Raw genomic sequence first — 25538 nt, 5'->3', positions numbered from 1 at the left:
GATGCCTCGTATGGGCCAATAAGCCTTCTGCAGCCTCTATGTTTCACCTCACATTTATCCCTTATGTATCCCCCCATGTTTTCACCTTCATTGTATTATCACCTGACCCAGTGCGGGTATAAAATCAACTAGTATTGTAAGATCTGTTCACTTGAGAATGAACCATGGAGGTTCGAAACGTCGTGCAAATTATATAAATAAGTGTAATACACTCTATAGTAAATCACTTCTTTTCTTCACCTTAAAAGTACGAAAATGAGTTTTGGAGAACTCCTATTTCAATTAAGCCCTGATGCTAAGAAAATAGTTAGAGGGATAGAAGCCCTAAACCAGAAAATAATAAATACAGAATATGCGGTCATATTCAATGAAACATACTTACATTAGTACATTATTTACATCATGTACTAATGTACATTAGTAAATTATTGTGTACTTACCTAATTTAACTAATTGTGCTTGCGGGGGTTGAGCTCTGGCTCTTTGGTCCCGCCTCTCAACTGTCAATCAACTAATGTACAGGTTCCTGAGTCTACTGGGCAGTATCATATCTACACTTGAAGCTGTGTATGGAGTCAGCCTCCACCACATCCTAATGCCTTCCATTTGTCTACTACTCTGACACTGAAAAAAAGTTCTTTCTAATATCTCTGTGGCTCATTTGGGCACTCAGTTTGCACCTGTGTCCCCCCTGTGCGTGTGCCCATTGTATAAATAATCTGTCTTTATCTAACCCTATCAATTCCTCTGAGAATCTTGTATGTGGTGATCAGGTCCCCTGTAACTATTCTGTCTCCCAGTGACGTGAGGTTTAATTCCCGTAGTCACTCCTCGTTGGTCATACCTCTCAGTTCGGGTACTAGTCTGGTGGCAAACCTTGGAACCTTTTCAAGTTTAGTCTTATGCTTGACTAGATATGGACTCCATGCTGGAGCCGCATACTCCAGGATTGGTCTGACATATGTGGTTTACAAAATTCTGAAAGATTCCGTACACGAGTTTCTAAAGGGCGTTCATATGTTGGTCAACCTGGCATGTGCCACTGATGTTATCCTCTTGATATGAGCTTTAGGGGACAGGTCTGGCGTGATATCAACCCCCAGGTCTTTCTCTCTCTGACTCGAAGTATTTCATCTTCCAAATGTTACCTTGTATCTGGTCTCCTGCTCCTTACACCTATGTCCATTACATTACATTTGCTTGGGTTAAACTCTAACAACCTTTTGTTCGACCATTCCTGCAGCTTGTCCAGGTAGGTAGGTAGGTAGGTGTGTGTGTGTGTGTGTGTGTGCGCGCGCGCACGCGCGTGTACTCACCTAGTTGTGCTTGAGGGAGCTTCGGCTTATTGGTCCCGCCTCTCAACCGTCAGTCAACATGTGTATAGGTTCCTGAGCCTATTAGGCGCTATCATATCTATACTTTAACTGTGTATGGAGTCTGCCTTCACCACATCACTTCCTAATGCATTTCATTTATTAACTACTCTGACACTAAATAACTTCTTTCTAATGTTTTAGGGCTCATTTTTACACTCAAATTACACCTGTGTCTCCTAGGGGGCACACGCACACAAGTGCGTGGGCCCCCATGTGTTAAACTGTCTTTGTCTACCATATCAATACCTTTGAGAATTTTGTATGTGGTGATCATGTCTCCTCTAACTCTCCTGTCTTCCGGCAACAGTGAGGTTTAATTTCCTTAGGCTCTCCTTATAGCTCCTCCCCCCCCCCCAGTACGGGTACTAGTCTGGCGGCAAACCTCTGAACCTTCTCGAATTTAGTTTTATGCTTGACGAGATATGGACTCCATGCTGGAAACAGCATACTCCAGGATAGGCCTGACATACGTGGTATACAAGGTTCTGAATGTTTCCTTACACAAGTTTCTAAAGGCCGTTTTTATATTGGCCAACCTGGCATATGCCGCTGAGGTTATCCTCTTGATGTGGGCTTCTGGGGACAGGTCTGGCGTGATATCAACCTCCAGGTTTTTCTCTCTGGTTCTTGAAGAATTTAATCTCCCAAATGATACCTTGTAGCTGGCCTCCTGCGCCTTGCACCTATCTTCATTACATTTAATTAGCTCGGGTTAAACTCTAACAACCATTTGTTGGATCATTCCTTCAGTTTTTCCAGGTCTTCTTGAAGACTTGCAATCTTAATCTTCCTCATAATTTTGGCATCATCCGCAAAGATTGAGAGGAATGCGTTTATACCCTCTGCAAGGTCATTTACGGATATCAGAAACAGAACAGGTCCGAGTTCAGAACTCTGTGAGACTCCGCTTGTGACTTCTTGCCAATCTGAGGTCTCACCCCTCACAGTAACTCTGTTTCCTATTGCTTAGGTACTCCCTCATCCACTGGAGCACCCTACCAGACACTCTTGCATGTTTCTCCAATTTAAGTACCAGTCTCTCAAGGGGTACTGTGTCAAAGGCTTTCCGACAGTCCAAGAAGTCTGCCCAACCTTCTCTTTCATGCTTAATCTTTGTCACCTGGTAGTGGAATTCTATTAAACTTGTGAGACAAGATTTACCATCCCTGAACCCATGTTGGTGGAGTGTCACGAATTCACTTCTCTCTAGATGTGTTACTAAGTTCTTTCTCACGATCTTCTCCCTTACGTTGCATGGTATACACGTTAAAGATACTGGACACTGTAGTTCAGTGTCTCTTGCCTGTCACCCTTTTGTGTGTACTCACCTAGTTGTGCTTGAATTCTGGCTCTTTGAATCCACCTCTCAACTATCACTCAATCAACTGATCAATCAGTCAAGTCCTAGGGTCAATCCCAGGACCCTAGGACTATGAATATTGAGTGTTGTCCACTCAGCCGTCAGACCCCTTATACTGGACCATTTTATGTGCATGGTCCAGGCGATTTGTTCGTGTGTGTGTCGTTCGTTGGCGCTAGTGTGTCTCCAAGAATAACACAAGTCATTACAAATCTAATGTCGGGAGCTATTACCAGCATTGCCTGGAGGCTCACTGACCTCTATAACTCTGGATTTGTTCATACCACTAACGCCTTCATGTATAAAAGTTTAGCGTAATAGTCAATTAAATGAATACCACGCTTTATGTTCCAACATTTTTACTCAACATTTTTAATAACAAAAGTTTCAGCACCAAAGAAAAAGTTGTTGAGTGAAAGTAAGGGTGGAGAGGTCACAAGGTGTGTTGCACAGCGCTGGTCTTTGCGAGGAGTGAGTGTACAACACAGTTGTGTCCACACACTCTCTTCTGCTTTGTTAGCCATATAAGTACTAGGAATCAACCGGTAAAGGGAAAATTGTAATATTTTCTTGAATTTAATATGGGCTAAAATAAAAGTTTAATACGTTAAACTTTGTATCACGATGGATCCCTTGACGATGTTTGAAATATCTTAAGCATATATTTACGATATACAGAGGCTCTTAATGACCCGTACTTGCATAGTTGCCCTACTAGAGCTGAATTTAAGGTTTAGGATCACGCCCCTCAACCATCAGTCAATTTGAATTAACCATCATCATGATACTTGAGTCAAAGTTTTAAATGGAGGTGGAGATCTCCTCCTTTTCTCCAATTCCTTTTCCGTTTCTGTTTTAGTGCATTGGTTTTAGTCTTGATTTAATAACATTATCTTGGTGGCGGATATAGATGCACAGAGTTCACTAGTGTGGCCCGTTCTTCAACTGTTTTTCGAGCCATTGTTGTCGCTGTGGATTTTGCGTCTAATGCAGCTGCTCTTGTTGGATGAATGTTGAATTTAATGTGCGGAGCTTCAGTTGCTTCACATTCCAGTAAGCCGTGTAAATGCGGTGTCTCCGCATCTGTTTCACATATATGACATTCTTTAATTATTGGGTTTATTATTTCCCAGCAGCACTTGTAACAAAGTCTGAGTGTTTGTATCGCTAATGCAATGTCTCTGGATATCTTTTTTACAGGCTTGAGAGAAGGGATTTACAAATCAGTGATGTGGATATATAGGCAGGAATGTAGTGAAGTGAGAAGCAATTTGTTGACCAGACCACACACTAGAAATTGAAGGGACGACGACGTTTCGGTCCGTCCTGGACCATTCTCAAGTCATACTTCAGCCACGTTATTGTGACTCATCTTATTTAAAACATTGCTTCTCATGCAGGCGATAAGGGGATATTAATAAGGTATTATTAAAATAAATGTGTACCAGTGATACCACTCAAATCACCTATTGACTGTTCAATACACAATGCATTCATTTTTTAAAACAAATGAAGAACGGGAGGTAAATAAACACTGAAAAATACTCAATATTATTTCAAGACGACATAAATAAGGTTTCGAAATGATCAGAAGATTGGCAGATGCAGCTTAATGCTGACAAATGCAAGGTTTTAAGCCTAGGTAATGATGATAGAGTTACTAGATACGAACTAGATGGTGTTGAGATTGCGAATTCGGAGTGCTAAAGGGATCTGGAAGTTATGATTAGTAAGAATTAACAATAAAAGAATCAATGCATAAAGGTTTGTAATAAGGCAAATAGGAAATTGGGATTTATTAATTGAAGCGTTAGTAACAAGACACCTAGTGTGATTCTTCAGCTATATCTTGCTCTGGTTACGCCCCATTTAGATTATGCAGTTCAGTTTTGGTCGCCGTACTATAGAATGGATGTAAATTCGCTTGAATGCGTCCAACGTAGGATGACAAAGTCAATCCCCCAAATTAGAAACATGTCATATGAAGAAAGATTAACAAATCTTAAACTGTATTCACTGGAAAGGCGAAGGGTGACATGGGAGAGATTTACAATGTGGATGAATGGACATAACAAAGGGGATATTAATAGGGTATTAAGAGTATCAACAGAAGATAGAACACGAAACAATGAGTTTAAATTGGATAACTTTAGATTTAGGAAAAACTAGGGCAAATACTGGTTCGGTAACAGGGTTGTTGATTTGTGGAACCAATTACCGCGCAACGTGGTGAAGGTGGGGTCCCTTGATTGATTCAAATGAGGGTTGGACATGTATATGAGTGGGATTGGGTGGTTATAAAGAGAAGCTGTCTCGTATGGGCCAAATAGGCTCTCTTCTGTTACCTTTATTCTTATGTTCTTCTTATGATTAATTTTTGATTGATCGATCAAAGAGCGATTTCAGTGCGATAATTTGTACACATTTATCTCACTAATACCTTATTAATATCCGCTTATCTCATTAACTATATTGTTTGTCACCTCTCCTCGTTCCTTCTATATATCCACACCACTGAATTCTAAATCCACCCCACACCTGTGATAGCTAAGTCCACTACGGGCTCACCATAGCTTGAAATCTTTTATTCCAAGTAGGTCATTGGACCCAAACATAACCTGACGACGCTCAATCATGCCAAAATACTACTGTGATTACTGCGACACCTACCTCACACATGACTCTCCCTCGGTGCGGAAGACTCACTGCGAGGGGCGAAAACACAAGGAAAATGTTAAAATGTACTACCTGAAGTGGATGGAGGACCAAGCTCAGTCTCTGATTGATGCAACAACTGCTGCATTTAAAGCGAGGAAGATTCCAAAGGGAGCAGGTATCTTCAGGCAACCAAATTAGAAAGGTTAAATATCCCAAAAGGAATCCACAGGGAAATAGCAGTTAGGTTATATAGACTACATCTAGGTTACAGATGCAACTGGGAGATTGGTGAACCCCGACAGAGAGAGTGCATCTTCTGCCAAACTGTCACAGAAAAGCCATTACTTCACAATCTTCTGGAATGTGAAGCAACCAGTGACCTTAGAAGAGCTTTAAGAGTTCCTGAATCATGCAGTGGCCACCCTGAAGCCATCAACACAGCCACTCTCCTGGTCAACAAAGGTGTTCAGCAGCTGGACACCCTCATAAAGACTGTGAAGCAGTATCCTTCCCCGCGATAACAGCTTGATGGTTAAATGCAAACTCAGAATACTGAGAAAAAAAAATTGCACCACTTACGGGCTATTCATGCCCGTGCCACCTCTTGGGTGGCTTAATCTTCATCATCATCATCATCATCATTCTAAATCCACAGCACCGCTCCAATGCCAGGTAAGTCCACTACGGGCTCACCAAGGCCCGTGCTACTTGCCCCACTCCTGTGCCAGGTAAGCTACGGACTCACCATAGCCCGTGCTACTTGGAACTTGTTCTGAGTAGCTGAATCTATAACAACAACATTGTAAATCGATCTTTCTAAAGTAATATTATTAAATACTAAATTACTGTCTTAACCCTCACCATTAGGGAGCCGGTCGGCAGAGCGGACAGCACACTGGGCTTGTGATCCTGTGATCCCGGGTTCGATCCCGGGCGCCGGTGAGAAACAATGGGCAGTTTCTTTCACCCTATGCCCCTGTTACCTAGCAGTAAAATACGTACCTGGGTGTTAGTCAGCTGTCACGGGCTGCTTCCTGGGGGTGGAGGCCGCGGGGACACTAAAGCCCCGAAATCATCTCAAGATAACCCTTCCTTAGTGGTCTGACATTGTCACATTGTGCATTACGCATTAATTTCTAGGTGATTTACACATGTGTGTGTGTGTAACCATACCTGTTGTTGTTGTTGTTTTAGATTTAGCTACTCAGAACGAAATGTCCATGTAGCACGGGCTAGAGAGCGCCCGCAACCTTTATAGTGAGCGCGTAACTTTACCGTTATTGTTGCTGTTTAAGATTCAGCTACTGGGAACAAAAAGTTCCAAGTAGCACGGGCTATGGTGAGCCCGTAGCGGTCACCACCTGGCACATGAGCGAGGCTGTGGTTGTAACTTTACCATTGTTGTTATAGATTGAGCTACTGGGAACAAAAAGTTCCAAGTAGCACAGGCTATGGTGAGCCCGTAGTGGACTTACCTGGCACAGGAGCGGGACTATAACTGTGAATAATATATTTACCTGTTGTTGTTGTTGTTGTTTTAGATTTAGGTACTAAGAGCGAAATGTCCATGTAGCACGGGCTATGGTGAGCCCGCAATTGAGTTCGGTTATTCGCGATATTCTTATTACTGTGAAATTTGGATCAAATTTTAAATGGAGGTAAGAGATTCTTCCTTTTTCCCTGTTTCTTTTTCGCTTCTGTTTTAGTACACTGGTTTTAGTCTTGTTTTAATAACATTATCTCTGTGGCGGGTGTAGATGCAGAATGCTCATTAGTGAGTCCATTCCTCAACGGCTTTTCTAATCATTGCAGTCGCTGTGAAATGTGCATCTAATGCAACTGCTGTCGTTGGATTAATGTCGAGCTTGATGCGCAGGGCTTCAGTAGCTTCACATTCCAGTAAGTAAGTAATGCAATAGTGGCGCCTCTGCTTCTGTTCCACAGATGACACTCTTTAACTATTGGGTTTATTACCTCCCAGCAGCACTTGTAACCAAGTCCGAGTCTGTGTATGGCCACTGCAATGTCTCTGGATATCTTTTTGTCAGGCTTGAAAGAATAGTTCTCCAGTGGCTTGTTCGTACCATATCGCAGTGGGTCTTCCTTCCGCTACTTTGGCTCTGTGGCGACTTTTGATCGTTGGGAGTATTTTCTTCTTGATTTGCTTTTTAATCTGTGAAAAACTTGGAGGTATTTGAACCTGTACAACAGGTAGAGCAGTGGCAGTTTTTGCTAGTGAGTCTGCCTTTTCATTACCATCTGTGCTGACTGGATAACAATGCCTGGAGCGAAGATTTAGAGTCTGTATGAATGATGAGATCATGTAAATTATTCTCAGTTGTATAGTTTATTGCCTCCTTCAGGACATATAATTCGGTTTGCAATGTTGAGCACCCACTATTCATGCTCCAGTAAGCTTCAGGGCTGTAAGTGTAAACTGCTGCCCCAGCAGAACCTCTCTCTTGATCAACTGATCCGTCTGTGAAGATGCGAGTCGTTGTAGGTCTTGAGATGGTTTCCATTTGTTGTTCTATGACTGCTCTGAGCCTCTGTGAGTCACATGCTGATTTTTAAACTTTTAATCCTTCAATGATTATCTTTAAGAACATAAGAACAAAGGTAACTGCAGAAGACCAATTAGCCCATACGAGGCAGCTCCTATTTATAACCACCCAATCCCACTCATGTACATGTCCAACCCACGCAACTAGATTCTTCCCATGGAGGAGGCTGCCGAGAGTGCTGATATAGTCTATCTTCCCCTTTGTTTTTAATGGTCCATTTCAAGTCTATTTTCTCTGGAATCTTGACCAGATTATCCGTCCATGCACTTGTTCTATATTTAAGGTTTCTCTGAAGCGATCTATGTATGCTTTCTATGATTGACAGTCTGGCGGTGGTTCCACCAAGTTTTGCTGTTATGGTGACTATCCTTTTTTGATCCTGTTTTCTAATGCTGGTAAGTTGGTTTCCATTCTTAGATTCTCTCGACGTGTCCATAAGATTGTATTTCATAAGTGTAGTGTTAAGTGTAAAGAAGTCATTGAGAATGTAAGAAGCCCTTACGAAACGTCAGACCAATAATAAAAAATGAATTTTGGAGAACTGATATTTTCATTACCACCGACAGTGAAGAAAAACAAGAAATATTGAGCAAATTCGTGTTTAGATTAGATTACCATCAGAGTGACGGCGGGCTGATGGAGAAATAGCCTCGGCTACCATCAGCTTTCGTCTGGTCGTGATGGTCGAGTGGATAAGGTGCCCTGTACACCAGTTGCATAGTGCTCCTGGCAGAATGGGTTTGAGTCACTTCTGGGGTGTGAGTTTTCAGTTTTTTGCTCATCTGCCATCACCACATCACCAGAAAGCAGAATCGTCTCTACTCTAGAGAATTTATAGTTCTGAGTATTTGGTGCAATATTCATATATGGGTGTACATATATATACACACACACAATATAATATATATATATATATATATATATATATATATATATATATATATATATATATATATATATATATATATATATATATATGTCGTACCTAGTAGCCAGAACTCACTTTTCAGCCTACAATGCAAGGCCCGATTTGCCTAATAAGCCAAGTTTTCATGAATTAATATATTTTCTCTAAGTTTTTTCTTATGAAATGATAAAGCAACCCATTTCATTATGTAAGAGGTCAATTTTTTTTTATTGGAGTTAAAATTAACGTAGATATATGACCGAACCTAACCAACCCTACCTAACCTAACCTAACCTATCTTTATAGGTTAGGTTTGGTTAGGTAGCCGAAAAAGTTAGGTTAGGTTAGGTTAGGTAGGTTAGGTAGTCGAAAAGCAATTAATTCATGAAAACTTGGCTTATTAGGCAAATCGGGCCTTGCATAGTAGGCTCAGAAGTGAGTTCTGGCTACTAGGTACGACATATATATATATATATATGTATATATATATATATATATATATATATATATATATATATATATATATATATATATATATATATGTGTGTGTGTGTGTGTGTGTGTGTGTGTGTATATATATGTACACCCATATATGAATATTGCACCAAATACTCAGAACTATAAATTCTAAATTCTCTAGAGTAGAGACGATTCTGCTTTCTGGTGATGTGGTGATGGCAGGTGAGCACGTCTCCTATCACTGACCTGGGCCCCAACATTGTGCTGGTCACTTCCTCAACATCCGGCTTCTCCCATCCTTTCACTTTAACTCTTTACTTATAGGGACGCTTCCCTTGAAGAGAAAGTGAGACAAAAAAGAAGAGTGTTAGAGGGTGAAGGCAGGAGAGAGAGATTGATAAAGAGCGAGAATGCCTCGGTGCCAGATTTCTAAAATTGTATTTTTGTTTTCACTTCTTTGAGGGTATTGGAAAGTGGTGATATCATCAAAACAATATTTTCACATTTTCACTGAGAATATTTTCATTAGAATATAAACTGTTATTTGTGCCTGCAGGATCAAGTTGTTATCTCTTCGAACCCGCCTTTCCAACAGTCGGTTGCCTAATGTGCTAGTTACTCTAACATTTCACCAACCATGAAAGAGAGAAAGAAATTGTTAATGACTATTGTGAGCACATAATTTGAAAATGCAGAGGATGAATGGTGCTCATAACTCAAGAAGCCCATCAGTAAACTGGAAAACGTCCAAATGGCTTCTTTAACAGAAAGAGAGATCTTCGAGGAGAGGCTAGAGGTGTTAAATATGCCAACGTTGGAAGATGGAAGGAAAAGAGGCAATATGAACACCACGTACAAAATAGTAACACGAATCAACAAAATTAACAAAGGAATTCTTGAAACTTGCAACATCAAAAATAAGAGGTACCAGATTACAAGCTAAAGAAACAAAGTTGGCGAAAAAATATTAGAAAGTTCACTTTTACAAAGTAGTAGACAGTTGGAACAAGTTAAATGAGAGGGTGTTGAAGGCCAAAACCGTCAGTAGTTTCTAAGCGTTTTATGACAAAGAGTGCTGGTAAGCTCTCATCCTGTAACTACACTTATTTACACACACACACACTTACGCACGCATGCACAAAGGAGGGACCTCGCTTCTGAGTAGACAGCGTTTTGGGGGTCGTAGTCCCAAGGGCCCGGGTTCGATCCTATAAAGAAGCAGAAACAAATATGACTCGTTTCTTTTACCCTGGTGCTCCTGTTCACCTAGCAGTAAGTTGGTACACGAGAGTTAGACATCTGCTACTGGCTGCTTCCAGGAGATGTGTGTATTTACTAATTGTATTTGTATTTACTATTTGTTTCTGCAGAATTGAGTTATTAGCTCTTGGACTCTTTTTAACCAATTTATTTGTTCTCTATTATGTCTACTACATATACATCTCTCTAACGCACGCACACACACACACACACACACACGAGTACACACACTGTACTCGGTCCTATCTTGTTTCTGATATATGTAAATGATCTCCCGGAGGGTATAGATTCATTTCTCTCAATGTTTGCTGACGATGCCAAAATAATGAGAAGGATTAAAACAGAGGAGGACTGCTTGAGGCTTCAAGAAGGCCTAGACAAGCTGAAGGAATGGTCGAACAAATGGCTGTTAGAGGTTATCCCAAGCCAATGTAATGTAATGAAGATAGGTGTAGGGAGCAGGAAGACAGCTACTAGGTATCATCTGGGAGATGAAATTCTTCAAGAGTCAGAGAGAGAAAAAGACTTGGGGGGTTGACATCACGACAGACTTGTTCCATGCAGCCCATATCAGGAGGATAACATCAGCGGCATATGCCAGACTGGCCAACATAAGAACGGCATTCAGAAACTTGTGTAAGGAATCATTCAGAACTTTGTAAACCACATATGTCAGGGCAATCCTGGAGTATGCAGCCCCAGCACGGAGTCCATATCTAGTCAAGGATAAGACTAAACTGGAAAAGGTTCAAAGGTTTGTCACCAGACTAGTACCCAAGCTGAGAGGTATGAGCCACGAGGAGAGACTACGGGAATTAAACCTCACTTCGCTGGAAGACAGAAGAGTTAGAGGATCACCACATGCTAGATTCTCGGAGGAATTGATAGGGTAGATAAAGACAGACTTTTTAACACAAGGGGCACACGCACAAGGGGACACAGGTGGAAATTGAGTGCCCAAATGAGCCATAGAGACGCTAGAAAGAATTTTTTCAGTGTCAGAGTAGTAGACAAATGGAATGCATTAGGAAGTGATGTGGTGGAGGCTGACTACATACACAGCTTCACGTGTAGATATGATAGAGCCCAGTAGGCTCAGGAACCTGTACATTAGTCGATTGACTGTTGAGAGGCGGGACCAAAGACCCAGAGCTCAATCCCCGCAAGCACAATTAGGTGAGTATACACATCCCCAGGATGCAACCCGTAGCAGCTGTTTAAGTTTGCTGGAGATACTAAGTCCAGTCCTTTGGCTCCTCCAGCCCTGTCCCGCTCCCTGCATCTTCATATATATGCTGTACTTAGTAGCCAGAACGCAGTACTTGGCCTACTACGCATGGCACATTTTACCTAATAAGCCAAGTTTTCCTGAATTTATGTATTTTTCTAATTTGTTTTCTTATGAAATGATAAAGCAATCCATTTCCTTATATGTGAGTTCATTTTTTTTATTTGAGTTAAAACTAATGTAGATATATGACTGAACCTAACCAACGTACCTTACCTAACCTAAGCTATCTTAACCTAACTTAAACCAACATAACTAAGTCAATAATTTATGTTCTTAATATAATATAATAATAATATTTAAAATAAAAAAAATGGAAACAATTGTTTGAAAATAAAATCACTTGGCCTATTAAGCAAATCGGGCCTTGCATAGTAGGCCGAGAAGTGCATTCTGGCTACTAGGTACGATATATATATTATATATATATATATGTCGTACCTAGTAGCCAGAACTCACTTTTCAGCCTACAATGCAAGGCCCAATTTGCCTAATAAGCCAAGTTTTCATGAATTAATATATTTTCTCTAATTTTTTTCTTATGCAATGATAAAGCAACCTATTTCATTATATATGAGGTAAATTTTTTTTTATTGGAGTTAAAATTAACGTAGATATATGACCGAACCTAACCAACCCTACCTAACCTAACCTAACCTATCTTTATAGGTTAGGTTAGGTTAGGTAGCCGAAAAAGTTAGGTTAGGTTAGGTTAGGTAGGTTAGGTAGTCGAAAAACAATTAATTCATGAAAACTTGGCTTATTAGGCAAATCGGGCCTTGCATAGTAGGCTGACAAGTGCGTTCTGGCTACTAGGTACGACATATATATATATATATATATATATATATATATATATATATATATATTATATATATATATATATATATATATATATATATATATATATATATATAAAATGTCGTACCTAGTAGCCAGAACGCACTTCTCAGCCTACTATGCAAGGCCCGATTTGCCTAATAAGCCAAGTATTTATGAATTAATGATTTTTCGACTACCTAACCTACCTAACCTAACCTAACCTAACTTTTTCGCCTACCTAACCTAACCTAGCCTATAGAGATAGGTTAGGTTAGGTTAGGTTTGGTAGGGTTGGTTAGGTTCGGTCATATATCTACGTTAATTTTAACTCCAATAAAAAAAATTGACCTCATACATAATGAAATGAGAAGCTTTATCATTTCATAAGAAAAACATTTGAGAAAATATATTAATTCAGGAAAACTTGGCTTATTAGGCAAATCGGGACTTGCATAGTAGGCTGAGAAGTGTGTTCTGGCTACTAGGTACGACATATATAAATATATATATATATATATATATATATATATATATATATATATATATATATATATATATATATAATGCTTGAAAGCGTATATGCTGAAAACGAAGCCCGCCTCCTAGCGGTAACAGCACCCCCACGCCGGGATTATATATTTGCTGTGGCCAATGCAGCCTTGGGTTTCAGCACAGCTCCTGTGCCAGGTAAGTCCACTACGGGCTCACCATATCCCGTGCTACTTGTCCCGCTCCTGTGCCAGGTAAGTCCACCACGGGCTCACCATAGCCCGTGGTGCTTGGAACTTGTTCCGAGTAGCTGAATCTATAACAACAACAGCAGCAGCAGCCCTGGGAACTCGCCTCAATCATGACGCTCTCCGCACTGGAGTTGCCCTTCACCTGGCCGCATTCATCCTTACCGAACATAGGTGCATCTGCGGAATTGCGATGGCAGACCAATATGGTCGTCATGGTCTGGTATGTCGTTAATCACAGTGTAAGATTGCAAGACAAAGACGTCAACAACAACATCAAGAGGGGCCTCGCCACAGCACAGCACAAAGAATTATTCAGACTCAACGAACCCAGCACTTATTCAGACTCAACGAACCTCTGAAGCGCCTAGACGGGGTCACCTTGCTTCCTTGGAAGGATGATAAGCAAGTGGTGTGGGACTACACATGCGCTTCCACACTGGCCAGTACCTACCTCCACTACAGCACAAGCGAAGGGGGCGGCGCTGCTTCTTTCAGGATAATGCAGAGAGCCATCAGATGCAGAGGTCTGGCACACTGCTACAGCTTTGTTCCAATCGGTTTGGATACCCTCTTTTCGTGGTGAAAATGTACATTAAAGTTCCTAAAGGAATTGGGAAAATTCCTAAATAAAAATTAATTGGCGCTACAAAAGACCAGAGAGCGAAAAGTTTCTTGTTCCAGCGCCTTAGTGCCACAATTCAAAGGGGAAATGCCGGTTACATCTTGGGGACGAGTCCAACGTCACAGGAATTCGAAGAAGTGTTTGACTTGCAACAATGATCGATTCTGTCTGTGTCATTTATTAATGTTTCCCATTGGCGTATATATCATTTTACTTGTATTCGTTGTGTTGTGTATGTGTTAAGGCCACGTTTTGTAATTATGTAATCTTGTACAATAAATTGGATACCTGGAATATAACTGGAGATAGTTCTGTGAGTTTTTCTACTCTCCGAGCTCAGTCTGAGGTAAGGCTCGACTTGTGATAACCTAGTCCAACAGGCTGTTTGTTGATTTGAGTGGCCCGCAGGCCCACATATCCACTTCAGCCTGGTTGGTCCGGCACTTCTTGCAAAAACATATCTAATTGACTCTTGAATACATCCACCTTTGTTCCAGCAATATTTCTAATGCTTGCTGGGAGGGTGTTGAACAGCTGTGGAACTCTGATGTTCAGACAGTGCTCTCTGATTGGGCCTATGACACCTCTACTCCTCACTGGTACATATTCATATATACATATTTGCAAGCAACCAAATTTATAAAAATCATTGAATTACGTACACATTATAGAAGTGTGTATCCATACTTGGAGATACGCACACGCATGCAAGCACAAAGTCAAACTACAGCAAAGCAGAATCCATAAACAATTAAACCTCAATACTAATCACGGGTTCTGTGCATGCTTCATAAAGCTTACCTTGTTTTGCAGTATATCCGTGAAAATTCACTAATTCTTTACAAAGCTGTACAAGTTCTAATGCGATTTATTGCAAATGCGTGTTACAGCAGGTAATTATTGTACTGTATTTTCAGGCACAATATTACACTGATCAGATTTCAGGTAAATAAGATATGCCTTTGTGTTTACAAATTACTTCTAGACGTGTTTTCTAATTAGTGAAGATTCACACAGATTTTTCAATAGTTTTGGCAATAATTTAATATCTCATTAGTTTCTCGAGCACCGTATCTCACAAACGTAGGCAGAAAAAATCACTAATTTTCGTTCAGAAACACATTTTTTCTTGCATTTCGTTAAAATAATTATCATTTAATAAGTAGAGAGCTATTTGCTTTGGTTTCATTCTGTCTCTCTACTTTGGATATTAACACTTCGTTTAGAGTTATCACATTTAACATATTTTTCTCACTTCTAATGAGGTGTATGTCATCCACGACTGGAGGATCATGCAACACTTTTGATCTCGTTTCTGAACGTTTTCTTTTTATTTCAACGGCGCTCTAAAACAAATGCAGCACCCAGTCTCTGCAGCCATATGTAACTGCGCTAATCATCATTCAGTTAACTATATTTCATATATATGTAATGTTATTTCGTATCCATTCTTCTTTTCACAGCAATCTACAAATTATTAGCAACAGAAAATAAAAGCAGTTTTCAAGCAACAAACAAAGTCACACCGCGTGGCGAGAGAGAACTCACTGAGGTAGAGAGTTGACTTGACGGGTGTTGAGGTGGTGGTGGTCTCACATGGGTCTGATGTGTTGCCGGCCCCGTCACCCTCAGTTCAGTGAGACGTCGAATGCAACTGCAAGAACACGATCGTGGCACCTTGAACCGTGTTGGAATGATTCATGAGAAACGAACTAAGTGTTGACGAAATTCCTGGTTCCTTGTTGTAGTACTGAAGGGTCTGTGACGAGCATGTAATGGGTTAGGGAAGTCCTCAGAACCTTGATCAAGGTCGTAGAGTTCGCGAGGAGCATGTAACGAGTTAAGTACCCGGGACCTTGATCTGGGTGGTAGAGTTCGTGAGGAGCGTATAAAGTGACAGGGAAGTTCCTGATGCTTTGTTGTGATATTCAATGGCTTATGAGAAACATGTAATATGTTTAGGAGTTGCCCGACTCCTTGATGCGGTCAGGTATATGGTTTATGAGGAAAAATAAGAGTGACTATTGCCGGTTGACGCGACTGGAATATTCGGTAGCGAAGGTGGGAAGGGAATGACTGAGCTCACTCGCCTCCTCGGCCGCCGGTGAGGAGGTGGATCAACAACAGGTTAGAAAGTAGGTTACGCTCGCTTGGCACGGTCCAAGGCAATTCAAAGGTGACTTACCCTCTACTGTATTTTCATTCTTCACTTATTTTTCCTCATTTCTGAACTTTTCTTCCTCTTAACCTTGTCAGTTCTGTTTTAATTGTTTGCTTTATATATATGATATAAACATCATTTATTTACATCTCTTAAATTTCAGAACAAAATTCCCAACATTTATATTCTAGAAGTAGTTTAATTAACAGCAAAACTGTACATTAATAAGTTGCATAACCTGGGACACTGCGACTGGATACAAATATTTACATATTGTCATAAAACTACACAACAGTCAATCAGTCTTCACAGGAATCAACTCCAAAGAACACACCCTTTAGAACTTTTGCCTAGTATATAATATGCCGAAAAGCTTGCAATAAGCAAAGATTTTAATTTATTATAATTTATTACGAAAAGACGGAATACAGGCTATGAATTTAATGAGAAGAGACTATAAATCTGGCTGCGGAGGTACAATCATACAGGTAATTATTGCTTGTGGGGAGATAGTCACCTAGAAAAGGACATGCTCACTCTGAGTACTAGTGGCTGCATCTAAGGTGTACTATGAACAACTTTATCCGCTACATTGTACGAGAAGCTCCACTCATGGTGTAACATGAACATCTCCATCCGCTACATAGGTACGAGGAATCACTGCATGCATTATACTGTACGACTTCCATCCAGGGAGTACCATAAACACCTGCATCTACTACACTGTATGTGCCTTCACCAAAGAGTTGAAGGCCCTGTACGAGCCTTTGCCCAGGGTGTACCATGAACACCTGCGACTACTACACTTTACAAGCCTTCATCCAGGGTGTACCATGATCACCTTACAAGGTATCATTATTGCCAGGACCTTATTACTCGTTGAAAAATAAATTGAAGACAAGTGCTCTTTTTGCACTATAAATATTCTGACCGTTACAGTCCCTTCCATTTAGCTTACTGCCTCTATCCTAATGTCTTGTGCCTCAGTATTACATAGTGCTGCCTGGCGACAGGCTGCTGGCTCTCTACCATTCTCTACGAACAGGTTCCGGAAGAATATTAAGTTTTACAGCAAATAATTTTCCAACAAGCGACTCTACACCGAAATCATTACCAACAGCAAATCACTAATGAACAAATTTATCCGAAAACCTGTCTCATTTTACTTAGATTCCGGAAAATTGAACAGTCCCATTGGTATAAGAGTCCCATTGGTATAAGTCCCAATTGGTATTTAACCATTACTCTGGTATGATTGAGCGATAAGTGACCTTTATATGTCAGAACAAATATTTTAATCTACAATACAACATTCAGAAATCCGGCAAAATACGGTTGAGACAACAGGTGTGTTAGACCGTGTCTGCAGAGAAAGGCCGTATATATACTTCATAAATTGACAATACTAGTGATTTTGTCTTGGGAATAGTTTGAAACATGATTAGATTTTTACATAAACGTGATCATTACCTGATTAACGGAAAAAAAGTGTGTGAAAGTAACTCATGAAAACAAGGAGCCTATGTGAATATAGCTGGTGAAGGGAAGTAACGCGTCTGAAAACAACTGGCGAAAGGGAAGTAACGCGTTTAAAATCATATATCGAGGGGAAGTAATGGTACACCATAAATGGAATTATGTAAGCGTTCACTGAAAGAAGTAGAATCAGTTCACATAAGAAATTGGGTGGCGATTATCTGTCAAGCTCCTGGACATTACAAAGGTCATACCTTCAGAGTGTTAATGTTCATAAGTCTGGCAGAGGTTAGGGCTGATCACGTGACCTTGCATCTCTGCTAAGCTGTAATTGCAGGCGGTTGCCTGTGTCTTTTCCATCAAACAATCCGCTTTCTAGGTGTAGTAGGAAGATAGCCATAGACTATCTTCTGTTAGGTAGGGCTTAGCTCCTGGGTTCCTTCTTAAATATCCAAGCAATTATCTTCTGTTAGGTAGGGCTTAGCTCCTGGGTTCCTTCTTAAATATCCAAGCAATTGTACATAGAGAGTAGATGATTGAAAGGAGACTCGCTACACGAGAGAGGGTCCAGCACTAGCAGGCCATGTCTACACAGGCCTGTCCCAGGCCGGCGGAGACTGACTGTTGGTCTTACCCCCCCCCCCCCCCCCCCATCGCCTCTCTAACCAACTTATACTCAGAGACCTTGGTGAGTTTGATTGTTAGGTTGATATATTTTGTTCCTCAAAATTATTTGATGTGTAGTGATTGCCGTAGTAATGTACGGCAATCAGCTGTATTGCTCTCAATTCTTGGCTGGTGACTCTAATTTTGTATTAGTGGTGATATGGGAATAGTCAATGTGAATATATTTATCCATGCAATATATAATAAATAAATAAGCTCTTTTAAGATTCGTTTAATTATCTTAAATCTGATAACCTAAGATCATTGGTTCATTTCTTGTCTTATGATAAAGGAAAAGGTAGAGTGAACAACATTACTTGTCCTCTGAAGATTATTTTTTCTCCAGATTATAACTCTTTCCACTCATCATCTGCTCATCCTGCTCTACCCCTACTTTTCTCTTTAAGTCTACATTGTATCCCACTTTCACTTTATAAACGTTCCCTTTCACCTGACTACCCTTCCTCGTTGACTCTCTCCCACTCTTCCTCTCCGACTCTCCCCCACTCTTCTTCCATGACTCTCCCTCACTCTTCCTCATTGCCATCTATCACTCGTCCTCACTTCATGTTATTCCACATCCCTGCATTTTTCCGATACGTTACAGTAACGCATGTTAAAATGCGCTACTTCCTTTCTCCAGCTGTTTTAAATGTGTTACTTCCCTTCATCAGCTACATTAGCATACGTTACTTCCCTTCACCAGCTGCTTTAAACAGCTGTTGAAGGGAAGTAACGCATGTTAAAGTAGTTAATGTACGGAAATAACGCACGTGAAAACGTATCTAACGCAAACATTTCAAAATTCTTAAAATAGTGTTGAAAAAGGGGAAAGCAATTGTGAGTAAAAACATGATATATGTGGGTGTTGACTTTCGCTTACCAGACGAGAACACGAAGGGCAAAAAATATCATCGCGTCATTTCAAAATTCCGAGAATTTCGTCAATGCTTCAGAATGTTTCGTTAAACATCAGAGGCCAACAATAATTGCAAACTATATAGCACTTGCAGGTGATGAGTCACAATAACGTGACTGAAGAATGTTGATCAAACCACATATGACACTTGAAACGGATGAAGATAAGGATTTGGGATGGGACTGGGAAGGAATGGTGCCCAAGCACTTTGACGGTCGAGGATTAAACGCCGACCTGCATGAAGCGAGACCGTCGCTCGAGACCGTCCATCCCAAGTGGTCGGCAAAATTATCGAAAAAATTGCATGCATTTAATATACTGATTTATATATTTACATCAGTTTGTAGTATACAATTCATCAATTAAAATCATATTGCTTCTTGTCAACATAAAAAGATAATCGAGATACATAGATATGTTAAAACGTGTATGATTTATTTGTAGGAACACTTGAGGAAGTAGAAGCGACGGTCTTCCTTAATGCAAGTCGGCTGTTCAATCCCCGACCGTACAATTAGTTGGGCACCATTCATTTCCCCCTTCCCATCCCAAATGTGTATTCTCATTCCTTCTAAATGCTGTATAGTCGTAATGGCTTAGTTCTTTCTCCTGATTACCTTATCTTGAGAAATAGGGGAGTAATTTATATCATTTATCAACTACACAAAATATATATAAATACGTTAGGTTCCTTAAAAAATGACAAAACTCTCTGATACGTTTTCACAGTTAAATAAAATCTTGATTTGTTAAAAGAAACTGTTCCGTTATTAAAAAGCATGACGCTAAAATGTTATTAAGAATGAATGTCTTAGTCATCAAGCATTACCCTCGTCTTAGATTTTAATTTTACATCCTCGAGATAACACATGCAATAGAGATAAATAATTAGGTTCCGCATTGTCGATCACGGAAGGTCTGTTGTGTTCACTGAAGTTCCCCATAAAGTCTGGCCACTGACGTTCTTCCAGAATGTCACAAACAGGAGGTGCCTAACTTCCGGGTACACATACACAAGAAAACGAACCGAGTCCTCAGGTGGAAGTAAACCTTTAACAAACATCAGGTTTAGATAGCAAGAAGACATGAATGGGGTCATAACAAACATCAGGTTCAGATAGCAAGAAGACATGAATGGGATCATAACAAATATCAGGTGTAGATAGCAAGAAGACGTGAATGGGGTCATAACAAACGTCAGGTTTAGATAGCAAGAAGGCATGAATGAGATAATCTGCAAGCAGATTACTTTACACTTGCCTGTAAGTGGCAACACCAGAAAGATTTCAATGAAAAGCTCGAGAATGATCGTGAGTCCCGGCTTTCCTATAGTAAAGATCAGTAAATTTAATTCGTCACTTAACACAAAGTTTATGCAGTATTGAATAAAATATTTAAGCAATCTTGTTAACGATGGTTTCAGGCTATTAACTGCCATCAATGATGGCTGAAACACTGTAAAATATGATAATCTTTGAGCTTAGACTGTTACACGTGAAAACATAGTAGTTTAGATTGATACACTGTAAAACAAAACAACTTTAGAATAAATTAAATGAAAATATGGTAATTGTAAAAAAAAAACTATTAGGTGTATGTGTGAACGGAATTCATCAACATAATAAAATGGTGTGATACTCAATTTAGTATTGCACAATTAAACGTTCAAAGTGACACAAATATTTCCTTTCATAAACGTTCTGAAATTGGATAGTTTTTTCTTCAGCTCTGTACCTAGACTTGATGAAAGTTATAGTAGAAAAAGTGGATTAGAAGAGCCAGGTCGACTCGAACACCGAAAACAGGTTTACCGTGCCTGAATTTAGAATCATAAACTCACTTTCCTTCAAAAGGCTGATCGTTTATTTGGTTTTGCGTTAAATGCGAATTTGCTTTGAAATGGCGCCTAGTGATATAAATGACAAAGATATCTGAGTGAAGGTTGAAACTTCCCCAATAGGAGGCGTGCTTGGCAGTTTTCTGATCATATTTTTCAACCAATTCACCCAGTAAAGGTCTGGAAATTACGGAAACCAGTTAAAGGCCCAGAAGTTTTTAGGGTGATGGAAAATCGTAAACCCTCACAGGTGAGGGAAACAAAAACATTGTAACTGTAACTCAACCAAATAATGTTGAAATTAGAGATCATTGTACGACAGGAATCTAGGATTTATTATTAATTAATAGAGAGCTAACACAAGAAAACAGTACACAACAAATTGTCGTTACGTGGGATGAGCTTCGGATCTTTGATCACGCCTCTCAACAAGCGTTTAAGAGCACGAAATACAACAGATTGCTGCGATCCATAAGTAAAAGTGTTAATAATAAATTATCTGTTGTTATTCTTGAGCTTTATCTCCTCCTTGTTAGCCTCCATTTGCAGTTTAAGATCAAGGAAACTATATCCAATTCCCACATCAGAAAATAAAGAAGCGACGAGGTTTCGGTCCGTCCAAGACTACTATCAAGTCGTGTAATACAGGTCAAGGGATAAAACAAAGTATACAACAAGGGTGATATTGAGAAAATAAATAGGAGCAATTAAGTGATTTATTGCTCCAATTGACTCTCTCATTTAAATATGTATCACGTTTGTGTGTTTTGTTTGTGTAAATGTGATATTAATCTTAAGAATTTCGAGAAAAACAGAACGAAAAGTTAAGGGAATAAACTAGAAAAGTTTAAATGTAAAAATGACATTATAGCTCTAGAATTTCATGGTATCACTCTAGGACACAATGGGGTATCTCTAGGACACTCATGGGTGGTAACTGTTGTATTCTATGATGTCACTCTAGGACACAGTGGGGTACCTCTAAGACACCCATGGAGTCACACAAGGGCAGTATTTTTTTTTTATCTTTTTTTAACTGCAACCCATAGCAAGAACCCATTTTTGTATTGCGTCCCAGTATGTATGTGTGTAATAAATCAGAAACACACTCTCTGAATTATTCGTTTATTTACTACAGACATATGATAAATGCATATTTAAGGATGGAATCTTCCATTAAACTGCATGTTTCTATTTTTAGGAAGAATATTGAAAAATCAAAATTAACATTTGGTATGTAATTCCAGCGCAAAGAAATAAACAATATATTAAACACATTATTTATAATAATAATAATAATGTTTACTCAGCGAAAAGTACATACATACAAAATGAGTTACAAAGAGAATGTTGGATTTCTATATAGAGCAGGTATATATATACTATGCCTAAAGGCACTAATACGCACAGCGTTTCGGACATTTAATGAGAAGGATGTGCTTGTTTGTTTGTAAGTAGTTGATTTAAATTCGGAACACAGGAAGACAATGCTACACTCATATCTGGTGCCGTGTTGAGCTGGTTTTTACTTTTCATTTTTAATTGAGTTAAAGCGGAAAATCGTAGTTTCACAAGTAAGCTGTAGTAAAAGTTCATAGTATCAAAATAGCTTTTTTACTTAAAAGTTGAAATTTTCCTTTTAACTTTAATCCAAAATGATTAAAAGTTTAATTCCTGCAAGTCATTCTTCAGAGTAAATGAACTACTAATATGCTGCAATTCCTAACCAATCGCATGCCAACAAGCGTACCATCAGCCTAGCAAATTGCAATGATGAGTGATGAGTACGAATTATTTTTCGCTTTCACTTGCTTATTTTGGGGGATTTTGTTCGTTTGTAGCGACCGATTTTATTTATTTTGCAACCAACTAAAGAATAGTGACCAGCAGTTTGAAAATCCCTGTTCTAGGACACCATGTAGTCACTCCAGGACACATTGGAACCCTGCTCTAGGACACCAAGTGGTCACTCCAGGACACATTGGAATCCTGCTCTAGGAATTCCATGTAGTCACTCTAGGACACACTGAGACTCTGACACCAGATGGAAAAAGACAGTGATCATGTTAATTTACAATCTCAAAGCAAATAACAGAAAACTCACAGACAGGAGTACGATGACAACAACAAAACATTAATAGACGAACTGCGGTGTCAGCTACAGCAGCACACACAGAGAAAACGGAATTTACCAAGGTATTATCTTAATCTTAACTATTCAATTTGCATTTATTGTTTCGTGTTGTATTTTAGTATAGGATAGTATAATACATAAGGATATGAGCTACCTAACATAATGGGTTTACCTTGAGCAGTTACATCTATTATGTTCTTATATTCAGGTAACTTTACACATCATCATGACAATGCCCATATGTAAGTGATCTTGTGTAAGAGACCTTATATTAGAGACTAGGTGTCTTGAGGATTGGTATACGAGACCTGATACTTAGAGATTGGTGCTCACTTAATTGTACTCACCTAATTGTGCTTGCGGGGGTTGAGCTCTGGCTCTTTGGTCCCACCTCTCAACTGTCAATCAACTGATGTACAGATTCCTGAGTCTACTGGGCTCCATCATCTCTACATTTGAAACTCTATATAGAGTCAGCCTCCACCACATCACTGCCTAATGCATTCCATCTGTTAACTACTCTGACACTGAAAAAGTTCATCTAACGTCCCTGTGGCTCATTTGGGTACTCAGTTTCCACGTGTCCCCCCTTGTTCGCGTACCACCCGTGTTAAACAGTTTATCTTTATCTACCCTGTCAATTCCTCTAGATAATTTTGTAGGTAGTGATCATGTCTCCCCTTACTCTTCTGTCTTCTAGTGTCGTGAGATGCATTTCTCGCAGCCTTTCTTCGTAATTCATGCCTCTTAGCTCTGGGACTAGCCTAGTGGCATATCTCAGAACTTTTTCAAGCTTCGCCTTGTGCTGTAAGATACCTGGTGTATAGAGGAACTGTGTAAGAGAAATGTTGTAAATGGCCTGGATTAGGAGACGTTGTGTAAGAGATGTAAGACTTTTTACACCTTTTACGGTGATGGAAGCCTTATGTAAAAGGACCTGATGTAAAAGACCTGGTTCAAGAGATCTGGCGTAATGGACATTTTGTAAGATACCCAAGGTATGTGATCAGGTATGAGAGACTTTAAGTAAGAGTTCTAGAGAAACCTTATGTAAAGTAACTTGGTGTAAGAGACCTGATGTAAAATATATTTTATATAAGTGCTGCTGTAAGAAAGCAAGAATCCTTGTGTAAGAACGCATGAACCAGGTGTTAAAGACCATGATAACGAATGTAAAATAACAAGTGTTTTAGCGTAAAATAACAAGTGTTTGGCGTAAGAGAAACTGTTTTCTCACCTGATGTCGTGGAGAAACTTTCTTGTTTACCAGGCGTGGCTGTGGCTGGCCGTGGGAAGAACAAACAGGTTTGCAATACACTTCTACCTTCTCTCGCGAGGCCCCAGTATGCGCAACGGTCAAATCTGAGCAGGAAGAATCGAACGAAAGGGCTATGGGTGGGAAGAATGGAAAGCTACACGTGTTGGAACAAGAACATGGAGAGGAGGAAGAAATGAGATAAAAGGAGAGAAGAAAAAAATGAAAAGGAGAATAGTAAACATAAACTAAACTAAAAAGTGAGACTGGTTAAATAAGAAATAAGAGGTTTCATAAAACATAACCTAGAAGCAAGGGCACGAATATATCATTATCTTTCTGTAACAAGATTTGCTCCCCTATTCTAACATGGTTAAACGGTTTTCCATTACTTGGGACAGGAAGACTAATTGCTAAAAATGGTCCGTTTGGGCCAACTATTGACCTTTCCCAGGATGCAGACCAAGACAATTTCCTAACACTTGGATACTTGTTTACTGCTAGGTGAACAGAGGCAACTGGTACACGAAAACGTGCTGAAACAACTCTCACCTGCCGCATGAATCGACCCGGGATCTTTCAGTACTCAACCGACTGCGCGGACTTTTGCGGTACATTATCTCTCACCACCGTCATGAATGTTTGCCATTCTATGACTGCAGGGGAAATTCCTCTTTATAGCCAATAAGTTACATGAAGTGCGGCCACTCGCCAGGTCCGGCGTGGAGCGAGGCGCGGTAAACCAGCGAGAGTGAAAGTGATTCACTTGGGCAGTGCTGCAACTGCTGAGTCATCAATGGTTACAGTAATTGTCTTTCACTCAAGAAATTTCCTAGTGAGCTATGCCTCTCCTGCTCTGTAACCCTACGCATATATATATTATATTATATTATATTATATATATAATATATATAATATAATATATATACGCATATATATATTATATATATATATATATGTGTGTGTGTGTGTGTGTGTGTGTGTGGTGTGTGTGTGTGTGTAAATCACGAAAAATAGAAACGTGATAAAAAATG

The 25538-nt window shown here is 39.7% G+C and overlaps 1 protein-coding gene across 1 annotated transcript in view; it reads right to left on the bottom strand.

Moving 5' to 3' along the window:
- Window positions 1-24613, bottom strand: part of LOC123764919 (lipase 3) — a 59548-nt gene extending 34935 nt beyond the window's left edge. Inside the window, exon 1 of the mRNA XM_045753116.2 lies at window positions 24487-24613. The gene's annotated coding sequence lies outside the window, so the exon portion shown is untranslated. The remainder of the gene's footprint in view (window positions 1-24486) is intronic.
- Between the last annotated feature and the right edge of the window lie 925 nt (window positions 24614-25538).

This window comes from Procambarus clarkii, chromosome 48, assembly GCF_040958095.1.
Source record: "Procambarus clarkii isolate CNS0578487 chromosome 48, FALCON_Pclarkii_2.0, whole genome shotgun sequence".
Taxonomy (NCBI): Eukaryota; Metazoa; Arthropoda; class Malacostraca; order Decapoda; family Cambaridae; genus Procambarus; species Procambarus clarkii.
This window is presented reverse-complemented; position numbering and strand designations above follow the sequence as displayed.